Genomic DNA, 12060 nt, shown 5'->3' with positions numbered 1-12060 from the left:
CATCTGGTATTTCACACACACACAAAAAAGTGACAATTGGGTTACTGAATACGTCAAAGGAGACAGAATCATACTGATTTGTCACACAGTAGTCCCCATCACTATCACCAATTGCTTCAGAAAGATGTTTAAAGAGAGCAATACACGTAGTACACATTCAATATGTAAAATCAAACATTCTGCGGTAATCAACATTGTCTTTAACCTTGAGTATACTAACAATATATGATTATAAATACATGTTCTCTCTGAGAAGAAGCAACATAAACAAAGAGCACATAAGAATACATTAAAATTACTTTTAGAAAAAGATTCCATTATAATAATTTGATCAACATCTTGTTCAGCCATCATTTGTATGCTAGAGTTTTTTACCAGATAAAACCATTAACTAATAGCCATACTGCAACACTTGCAGGAGTCAGAACCTATAATTTATTAAAAGTGTAATAATGAAAAAAGGATAAGTTAAGAATGTAACTCACTGAATTATGCTGCTAATTTTTTGCACTACTGAAGGTATTACAGGCCTTTAACATGTCACGTCTTTATTGTCTATCTAGTGGTTTTGGAAAATATGAGATTTATAATTCTGAAAATATCTTTCTTTTACCAAGAGCTAAGATTTATCCACAATACTTTGTTGATATAATTTCCAGTTTTTCCACATAGGTCTAGCTGTGACATGACATTTCCATTCTACTCTTGACCCAAAAAAAGAGCTTAAAACTTAAAAAATAAGAGAACTTTAACTTGTCAATGCAAGACAGTGCTCAATCACATTTTTAAATATAATTAAGTAATTGACTCCTACTGAATTTACTACACTTAGATGAATATTATAATAGTTTCCTGCACTATTAATGAAATTTTGCAAGCCAGGTTTCTGATCTGCAGTCTGACCAATTCAGACTCTGTGCAAAGCAGAGGTAAAACGGTTCACAGCCAAAGTTGTCAAAGTACCTTTATAGAAATATGCAATTGAACAAAAGGGCACTGGAGGTATTAAATCCAGTAAATGACTGACAAAAAACTTTGTAGAATATAAAAGTAGACCAATTCCAGTAAAGTTTCTATAGAAAAGCTATCATACAAAATTCTTTTATTTGGTGGGGTTTACAATGGTAATTTCTTAGGAGAAAACTAGGATCTAAACTTTAAAAAAAAAAAAAAGAAATATAAACTAATAAGATATGAACAGGCATACACTATATGCAAAGAGAAAGAATAATTCAAGTGAAAAATAAAGCAGGTTTTGATGATTTATTATTTTTTGCTATTATTATAATATTTATTATTTATGGAAATATACAAGAAAACATCCAGTCTAGTCGGGGGTTTTTTTTGTTTTTGGGTGTTTGTTTGTTTGTTTGTTTTTGGTTTTTTGTTGGTTTGGGACTTTTTTTGTTTTTTGTTTTTTTAATTTTGGAAAAAACACAGAAACGTAGGACAAAATCTAAAAGTAAAATTACATTCATGGGAATTTGGAGAGAGAGCAGCATTCACAGCTAAATTTTCAACACCTTCAAGTGCCTGTCTTATCTTAGAAATTCAAAAGATTTCATGTGTCTCATTATTATGCTAAAAATTATCCATATCAAAATATTTTAGGATGATATAAAACTGTAACAATTGTACCAATTTTTATTTAATTTGAACTTGGTCAGAGATCAATATTGTGTACTGAACTTTGCATGCAATAACTCTCAATATAATAAAATGAGATTATTAAAAAAGCTTATATTAAGAATATTTAAAATTTATTTACCTAGTTTCTGAAAGTTTCCTGACAATAGGAAGTGGTACAGATGATGCAGAGGATCTGCCTGCACAGAATTTTCCTGTACAGAAGGATTCAGCTTTGATAAATTATCCTATATACACATAAATAGTTAGTTTGAATTGAAGCACAGAATACGAAAAATATATCTATTTTGCTGACATAGTGACAATGCCATTCTTCCCTGGACTCTAAAGTGGTTTCTAAGTGTGCAATTTTAAAGCCTAAATTCCATTAAATTGTTCATACACTGAAGAATCCAAATAAAGTGATTAAGTGTTTTATAAACCAAAATTTTCCTGTTTGTTTTCTTTGAAAATTACTTGATATAAAAATATCTCTGGGCACTGTCCATTATTGGCATATAAAAGAGCACTACTGTAATTTCCTTGTATAATGCAAAATATTGCAGGCTGATGAAAATGGAGTTTTACAAATATGTTCATTTCCCCTCCATGTTGAGCAGATGTTCATCCCCTTTACAGTGTTAGCAGTGGTGATAACCTCAACCTTACTTAAAAGCAAGAATTTTACAGAAATTTAGCTAGATATATTTACCTAGAATTTAACACAAAATCCTTTTTACATTTCTAAGCAGTATTTCAGAATTTAATATAAATTTCAGATCGAGATTTGGATTTTTTTCTTTTTTGCATAACTTCTAGGTTATTTTATTGTTTCAGTACAAGAAACCATTTTATGGTTTCTGTTACTCATTTATTCCCTATAATCCTGTTTCTCCCACTTGTGGTTTTCATTCTGTCTTAACATTCACAGAATTACAAGGGCTACGAGTTATAAGACAATAGAAGGAAAATTTAGGGAGGCATATATTAATAAAAATAGCTGAAAAAATCTGTAAGAATTGAGAGAACTTTGTTGCTGTAGTGTGTCTGACTTTGCTTTGCAATCTGGCTAATTGTGCCACACTCCTGTACAAAAGGCATACAGTCTAATGCACGTACTATAAATCTGCAGCTTGAATCTTTTCCTCAGAATATTGCTAGTATTTCTTTAGAATTCCATGTAAATGGAGCATTTCAACACTTGCAGTCACTTCAGTTAGCTGATGATTAGCGGTCCCTGTATCATCTTAATACTTGTTGCTATAACATAAATATAGCAGGACTTGTAAAGCAGACACTTGTGAACTTGAAGTTTGGTGACTTTTTTTCCCAAATATATCCACAGAATCATGTTTAAATCTTTTGTTACTATTCTGTTCCTACATGCAATCTCTAATACTCCCCATTTTAAAACTCTGAAAATGTCAGCAGAGTTCCTTCTCAGCTGAGGCCTATAATAGGTAGGATAGGATTAAGAGAGGGGTTTTGATCTGCTCATTTTTATCTATTCCATTTAACAATTCAGTTGTTTTCCCTTTACTTTTATGCTGTGTTGGGTTTTTGGTTTTTCTGTTGTTGTTGATTGGTTGATAGTTTGATTTTTTTTCCCATAATCCAAAACCTACTAAAATATTTAACTCTTCTTAAAAAGAAAAGAGAAGGGAGCTTACAACTTAGTTGCTAAATAATGTAGACTGGAAAAGAGCTGATCTTTTTCACTCTTCCCATTATTCTTTCCGGAAAGCTTTTCTGCTCTATTGCTTTTTCTGTTTGTGAATGTTTGGATGCATGGAGGAAGGTGTAGCACGGATGAGAAAAGCACAAGAAAAGTGGTGCACTTCTGACACTTGCAGACACAGACTGGGCCAAAGACCAAGTACCTACAATCAGTACCTTTACTTCTACATTGTAGAAAATTTGCTACTTTTGGGGTTTTTTACCTTTCTATATTAAGGATGGTACTGATTGCTATGTACTACCAACAAAGAGATAATGATCAGGACACTCTGGAGACAAAGATATAATTGCCTTGTGGTTATAACAGTAAAGAAGAAACAAAACTTACATTTTGTAAATGCAAATTTGTAAATGCAAAAAACAATTCCAATGTGCTTTTATCATGTTAATCGACATTCATTCCTTGTCATTTCCAGAAATATTTGCATCTTTTGGTTGGCTGAGGTTCAAGCTCACAATGTCACCATGAAAAGCTGAAGAAAGGCTTAGACCTTGTCATCTCAGTACCAGAGAAAACTTGGTATCTCCTCCTTATTTTCGTTCCTCGGGTGACCGAAGCATTAGGCAGTAACATTATGTGTCCAGGACTGTGTCTTTTGGGAGACAAACTCTCAACACTGTTAGAGCACTGGCACTTCCTACCTTGGTTTGCAGGCACTGACAATGAGGGCAGAGAGCAGATGCAGTGTCCAAAGCAGTGTGTGTTAGAAATGCAACAGAGCAAAAGAGACTGAATATTGGGGTTGGGGGGGGGGGGGGGGGGGGGGAAGATGGGATTAATACCTGTTACTGACTTTTTCTTGTCTCCTTGATGAAATTCCCTCTCCTTTTGGTAAAAGCCCACCATAAGGGCACATGGAGACTATATATATATAATATTTTATTCTGCCTTTCTAATGAAGGAGTTTCCTAACATGCACTGAAACTAGGATGTCTTCACTCCCTTTCAATTCATTTTCTCAGCCCAGTTTTACTTCGTTTTAAGGAGGTAACTATATTCTCTGAATAATGAGAGATCCCGCACCTAATACCTTCATTCAAAGAGAGTAGAACCACAAACACACAAGGTTATGAAGAATTCGGTGGTAATAACTTGTGCTGTTGCTGGACAAACCTTTATTTTGCCCATTTTGCTTTCCCTGCTGCCTTCCTAACTGCACACAAAGATAGATTCCTCAGCACTGGAGGAGAGCTTTCCCCAACACTGGTCTTCAGAGTATTCAGAGTATTACATGGCTAGTTAGCTGAACAAGAAAAGATGGATGTCCCTGCAGGATGGAACGAAAAGCAGGTACAGCTGTAACAGACTGGAATTACAATAGCTCGCTAAAATGTTCCAAGATTTGTGGGTTACATTTTTTTGTCTGTTAGTTTGTTTTTTAATTCACCATCTGGTCTTACATTTTAGAAAATGCTGGTATGCTGCTATAGTACCCTATTGACCCCTGCAGTACACCTGCTAAATATAATAATATCACTGAACATTTTTTAAGTGTTTGAACATTTTAAAACTTATTTAAAAATTGAACAAAACCCTTTATTTTTTGCAAATATTTCGTGACTGCCATGGATATTGCACTACACATGGATTTGGGGGAGGAAGGGAGAATAAAAAGAGGATGATAACCAAATGCCCAGAAAATTAAAGTTTATAGGGTAATTTCAATGCTCTTGGACAATCACTTAACAACTCTCTGATTTCCAGTCTCTGAAAAGGGTATGGAAGCAGTTAGAATTAATTTCATGCCACACTGAAAAAAAAAAAAAATCAACTTCTTTTGTAATTCAGAACTAAAAAGCTACTGCATATTTTATATCCTTCTATACCAAACCAAATCAAATCAAACCAAACCACTGGGTTTTTACCCAGAAATGTTCTTTTAATTTGCTCATACAGAGGTCTTTTGAGTCTTGATATGAGAAGTATAGAAAAGAAAATGTCATAAAACTGAGTTATATTTCTAAGGTGTCAGGAACTATTTTACTACTTTTACATTTGTTGAAAATTGCAATCAATTAAATTTCTCTCTAAAGTAAGAATAAGAAGAAGCTACTACAATGGTAACCTGGTAAACATACTGACAAAAAGGAATATATCTCTAGCTGGAGTCCCAAGACATCTCTGATAATCTCACTCAAAACCTCTGTGATGGGGAGTAGCAGGCAGAACAAAGAAACCTTGATGGGTCCAGGACAAAGAAACTGTGATAATGAACTGGTATCCCAGGAAAACAGGAATCAGCAGTAATTATTCCAGTAAGTGCTGATGTGCACCCACTTATGTATCTACAGTAAAAAGTGCAAAAAGTAAATTGCTGACTACTCCAAGAGAGCTTCTCTGTTTTTTCCAGTGCTTGACCTGCACGAGGTCTCCTGGACAGACCAGAGAGTCTTGCTGGAGATGCCTGCCTGACTTCACTCCATGACACCAGGACAGGCATAATCACTGCAGTGGCGTTTTTTCCTGCAATGATTGGAACAACTTGGTGAGTGCTGCAGCAATAACATCTTGTATGATACATTTATGGGGTGCACACACACAGACAAATGTTCATAAACATATATTTGCTTCCATAGTTGTAAGTCAGTAATTGTTCTACTCTAGTAATATATATATATATATATACACACTTACATATATAAATTTAATTGCTCTCCTAGCAGTAATTTTGCAGACATATCTACATATACATGTACATGTACATGTACATATACATATACATGCATATATATATACTATGTATTTGGTTTTAATAATGGTAGCTTTGTAGTAACTTGTAATAAAGACATTTTCAGAAACATAGACTTCTGTTACCTCGTGTATTATGGAGGCCTGAGAATCCCAGTCTCCCTCTTCTTACATCTGTCAGTCAGGGAACCCTCATAGGTCGTGATAGTGACCACTATAGCATGATAGAAAAATGAAATGTTAAATGACTACAATGCAGAAGAGCCTCCCAGAATAATGGAAGAATGCATAACATGTTTGATAAGGTCAATTTCCACACATTTGATAAGGTCATTCACTGCTGTGCCCTTCTAGATAGGGATTTTTTGTTGTTATGTACTGTTTTACATTGCATCAGACTAACACCTATGAAGAATCAAATAAACCAGATATTTCATAGAACTGCAGAATAGAATAAAATCATAAAATCATCAAGGTTAGAAAATACCTCCAAGGTTATTGAATCCAACCTTTGACCGAACACCCACTTGTCAACAAAACCACAGACCCAAGTGCCATGTTCAGTCATTTCTTGAACAGGTCTAAGGACAGTGAATCCATCACCTCCCTGGACAATTCATTCCAACGCCTAACCATCCTTTCAGTGAAGAAATTCTTCCCAGTTACCAACCTGAATCTCCCTTGGCAGAACATGAGGCCATCTCCTCTTGTCCTGCTGTAAGTTGACTGGCAGAAGAAACCTATCTTCACTTGGTTACACCCTCCTTTCAGGGAGTTGTAGAGAGCAACAAGTCCTTCCCTTATTCTCCTTTTCTCCAGGCTAAAGCATCTTAATGATTATTATTCTGGCACAATGTTTAATATAATTATCTCTAATAAAATATTAGGGAAGCAGTGTTTCCCAGGTTGTAAGGTTCTGCCACGAAATGCTGAAGGAGTTAAATCACTCATTGGAGTGGAGGCAATGTTAGGATTTACCATAGAGGTAGGACTTGGGTCCCTAGAAGAACAGTAACTGAGATAATTATAAATAAATGCACGAAAAATATCTCAGCATGCACTGAATGATTACAAAAAACCAGAACCTTCATTCTAATATGGACAGATTCTGACGTCTATGAATTGGTAGATCTTCAGAATAAATTACATAAGTGATAAGAGGAGGAATAGCTTTCACAGATCTCCATGAAGTATGAAATACATTGTGTTACAGTAAACACCCCAAACATATTAACGCCAATAAATAAAGACAACAGTACAGATGAGACTATTGATTTATTCATAAATTCTGATCTGTTTTCACTTTTTCTATGACCCCATTTAATCACTGCATGTTTTTAAGATTGTCATAACAATCTCTAATTTTTTTTTATTAAAATATATTTTATAGGACAGTTCAATAATCTTGTCAATAGAAATTTCACTATATGTTTATATGAATGAGACTTCTTAGTCTTCATTGTGACTACTCCCTCATAAGATAAATATTCTAAAAGTTGAATAAACATAATAAATAAGAATCCTCTGTTAGAAATGTCCCTCCCAATTTCCAGTGATGAATGACCAGCTCTCATTAGTAATGCAGGACATATTTGTCACTTGCTTTACTCCAGCCCACTCAGTATCTCCTCCTTGACTCAGCCCTACTTGTTCTTCTAAAGGCAAATAGTATATGTGAAGAAAAAAATACCTATATTCTTTCCAATCTCTGCATACTGTCACATTACTGTACTATATTGTGCTGCATCCCTACAAATAAAATTGCCAGCCTAGATAATAGGCAATGGCAGAAATGCAAAAAAACTAGTTATTGAACTAGTTCTATAAAATTGTTATCCTGCATTTAAAACAATTCTCCAGAAATTCTAATGCTCCAGCATGAACTTAAGGGTTATATAAATTATTATTTGTGTTGATAATATCTACTGTGCAATTACCATTTATTTTGATACTGTGAAAAATGAATAGATTAAGTCAGACCATAATTTTTTCTGTTTTTTAAATTTACTTTCTGAATTTACTTAATTTATTCTAAAATTCATGTTATTTATTTTATTCTGTGAACCATACACTCAACTGTCTGTTGTCGTGCAACATGGATTTTTTGCTTTATTGCTAGTTCAGTAGTGAACTAGCAGAAATATACGTCACAGACCAGCAGCCCATAGTCCACGATTGTGGCATGAAGCAGGAAATTGAACAGAAGCAGCAATCTCACCCCTTTCATGTCTCAAAACTGCTAGTCTGCCCTCCCCAGCTCCAGCCTTCCACATACATAACTTTCTTGTAAGAAAGATCACACAAGTATTTGACACATTACCCTGCCTTGTTTCAGCTAACTGCTAGGTGCCAAAGTGGAACCACGATCCTGGAACAGGGGTGCTCAAGGTCAATATACTGCATATGGAGAGAGTTGGTCACTTCAACGATGGATTTGCAATAATGAGCCTGCTGAAAAAGGTCTCTCTGAGCTGGCTAATTAAAAAAAAATGTAATGGAGAGAGCTTATCTTAAGCTTTTTCCTAATCCACAGCTAGAAACCCTTAACTCATGTCTGAGTGGAAGCAGCTGGTACTTCCAACCAGGGTTTACATTCAGAAACACTCCCAGAACTTGGAGAATAAGTTTTCTACAAGACACAAAGGAGGGAACACCTGCCCTTTATGATACAGCTAGGAAGAGAAGGGACTGAGATGGGAAGAGATTCCCTGTTGTCCTTCTCCTATCAGTTGTAACAGTAGCCCAGAAGTTAGTCCTAGTACACATTCACTTCTGTCTGTCCTTTGCAGGAACTGCAATTCCCTCTGGGTCTAACCCAAATTTGCTCCCACCACAGAAGCAAACCCACTGCTAAGCCCCAGTAGAACATTTATTGTGAAGCATCTAATATTTTCCAATAGTGACCTAATTTTGCAACTCCTCTCATCTGTGAAAGCTTCTGATTCTCTGCTTCTTAAGCACCTTTTCTCACCTTTCTCCTCCACTTCTTACCATAAGCAATTTTCACCTTCTATCAGAGGCTGCATTAAATAATGTCCCATTTTTCCTGAATCTTGTTTTACCTTTAGCAATGGGAGTTGTTGCAGTGGCCTTGGATGAAGGTTGCCTTTCTCCAGGTTCTTAAGTTTTCTTGTTCCTGACAATCAGCATCAGATGAACATATTAACTTTGATATTGGTTTTCTCTTCTTTTCTGAGTTCTCTGTTCTAAGACAATATCAGACATAACAAGAGCATCACCAGAAAGTTCCTGAGTATCTTCATTTACTTTTTTTTCTCTTTTTCTTTCAAATGAACAGTTTTTACAACTTATAATATTGCCTAAATCGTCACCATCCAGGGTTTTCCCCTCTGTTAGAGCTTTCTGAAGCTGAAGAAAAAAAGCAATTGAGAAAGCAATATAAAGTCCTGCTGCAATCCCTTCATTTTTAGCATACTGTATTTCTTGGTGCAGATGAACCATTCACTAATAAGTTTTTCAAATTATCCAAACAAACTCTGAACTTCCTGCTGGTTCATTTCTCTGCATCCTTTTCTTTTCTCTTGTTGTCAGCAGCATGGTTCCTTCCATGCTGTTAGACCACCTGTTCAAAAGAATAATAATAACAATACCCCTTACTGTTAAAAATATAGCATTTCTCCCAAGTTAACAAATTTCCCATTACACCACTTTAAAATTATCTTGGTGCAATTAACATATCCTGATTGATCCCATTGGAAGTATCCAGGCACTATAATGTAACTAGTTAATCTCCACAGGAAGAGTCAGCCAAATCACCTGCTCACACTCATGATGGGGTCTAAATTGAATTCCACAGGAACAAGCTCTGGCAGAAGTCACAGTTTATTCAATATCTGCCAGGAGTAAGCTGTGTTGTTATGGAAATAGCTGCCACATTCCCTGTACCACATTCAGTGAAAACACAAAAGCTCAGTTTAGTGGGTAAGCCACAATCCAGTATCAAACCTCTTTCCTGCAGCTGGGCTCCCTACAGCAACAGTTACCTCCAACAGAGAGATGGTTCCAAAATTAAATTGCCTTCCCTCAAATACTGACTCTAATAGCTTACATTCCTTTAATTGCTCCCACTCCCATGGCATCCCTTCTTGGCTCTGGTAACAAGGAGAATAGGGATGTGCCTTGTCCATCGTCGGACATAGGGATAAAGTTATTGATATTACACCCCTCAAAATCTGCATAGTTTAATAATGCCCTAAGGTTAGCTTAATTGGGAGAATTATGATTTCTTTTTTCTATTTCAATGCAATTTTTCCCCATGGGATAACTTTGGATCTATGTCAGCCTTTTTACAGCAGGGAGAACAATAATAATCTCCAGCTGTGAAGAGAAATCAGGTGCAGATTTTAGTTTAATTACAAAAAATAAAATAAACTATGAACTCTGAGACATTGCTGAGTCAAGATTTGGCCAATGATAAATGTGCAAGGGTGGAATATGATTGAAACCATGTAAGTACTGTATATTTTAAAAACCCAAGCAACTAAAACAAAACAATCATACATAGATCCTATTGTTTTAAAGTCTAAATAAAAAAAAAAAAAAAAAGGTAGCAATTATTGACCAAAATAATTGCAATCTAACTGCATGGAATAATATCAGTTCTTTTAAAGAACAGAGGACTAAGCAGTAGATCATATAGTCAAGATTTTTGCAGAAGGTTATGACAGAAATACCAGAAGTCACAGAGGGAGGAAATTAAGATAAAATATCTCAAATTCGATCTGCAATCTTAATCAAGCTCATCCTTTCCTTCCTCAGAGGGTCCTGATTAGCTGCACAAAATGACTGATTCCAAACTACAGCTTATTTTGAATAAATTAATGATGTAGGCTGAGGCCACTTCTGTGAATTATGATGAAGAAAAATGACACCCAAGGTCATAAACTCAACCTGTCAATCAGGCAAACAAAAGTATGGGATTGTTTAGCTATACCAGCCATCTAGTCCCATGGAATGTTTATATTCCAAGTATTCCTAGGACAATCAAATGGCTTCATGAATAATTCACTTACATTGCTGAAAAAAGTTCCTCCAGACTTTATTTGGTATGCCTATGGTATAACTTCTAAAGGAGGGAAGCATTTCATCCACTTATAGATTTCTGAATTCATGCTATAGTAACCACTAAGCATGGTCAGAAATTACCCATATTTATCTAATTAAAACCTTACCTTTAACATGCTTTAAGCTTATCTGCCATGTTTACAAAATCAACATGCTGCACTTTAGAAAAGACTTGAAGTATCTGTACCTTAAACAGCAAAACACCCACAGAACAAACAGCTATATCAAAAGAAAATGCTCAGCATAGTCAGTTCTGTTGCCTAAAAGTGAGTATTGAGTTTTAAATGTAAAACAAATCTTGATATTTTTCCTTTTTCTGAGCTTTAGAGAAATGTTAATCATAAAAATAGAAGTGTTAATTATAGCAATAGAAATGTTAATTATAACATTAAGCTTTGATAATATTATTCTGTTGGTTTGGGGTAGGTATTGTTAAATTAAAAAGCAAGAGATTGTTTTTCACTGTTGTTTTGTTTCACTTTTATGTCAGAGACATGTTTTCAAGTTTGGTTAGGAGCAAATTCCCCCAGGTGTCATGGGTCTGAGCAGAACATGGAACAAAAGGTCAAATTTCACTTGCTGCTGCAGGTTTTTGTGTGGAAACCTGGAGAAGGATGTAGCTGGAGAATGAACTTGTGTAGGCATGGAAAAGCCATAAGAAAAGGTACAATTTGAACACAGCTGGGAATAAAACACCTATCTAAGAGTGTTATATTCTACCTTATTTGATGCTGCTGTAGGTCTGGGGTTTTTTATGTGGTGCATTTTTGTTGTTTTATTTAATTTCAATATTAGTGATTGCCTGCATAAAGAAAACATTCAAGGTGGTATATTTTCCCTGAACACGCTTAGTTCCATCTTCTTGACAGATGTTCAGCACCTATTGTTATTCACTACTATCCAAAGTACATTTGATTTTTATT

General features: G+C 35.2%; 1 long non-coding RNA gene across 2 annotated transcripts in view; it reads left to right on the top strand.

The window, feature by feature from the left end:
* Positions 1-12060, top strand: part of LOC148224418 (uncharacterized) — a 159294-nt gene that overhangs the window by 109092 nt on the left and 38142 nt on the right. For both annotated transcript variants that reach the window (XR_015802889.1, XR_015802890.1), the window contains exons 2-3: positions 3780-3883; positions 5715-5849. This is a non-coding gene — a long non-coding RNA (uncharacterized LOC148224418). The remainder of the gene's footprint in view (positions 1-3779; positions 3884-5714; positions 5850-12060) is intronic.

This window comes from Sturnus vulgaris, chromosome 3, assembly GCF_052056855.1.
Source record: "Sturnus vulgaris isolate bStuVul1 chromosome 3, bStuVul1.hap1, whole genome shotgun sequence".
NCBI lineage: Eukaryota > Metazoa > Chordata > Aves > Passeriformes > Sturnidae > Sturnus > Sturnus vulgaris.
Note: the sequence above shows the minus strand (reverse complement) of the source record. Positions and strands in the feature narration are given on the sequence as shown.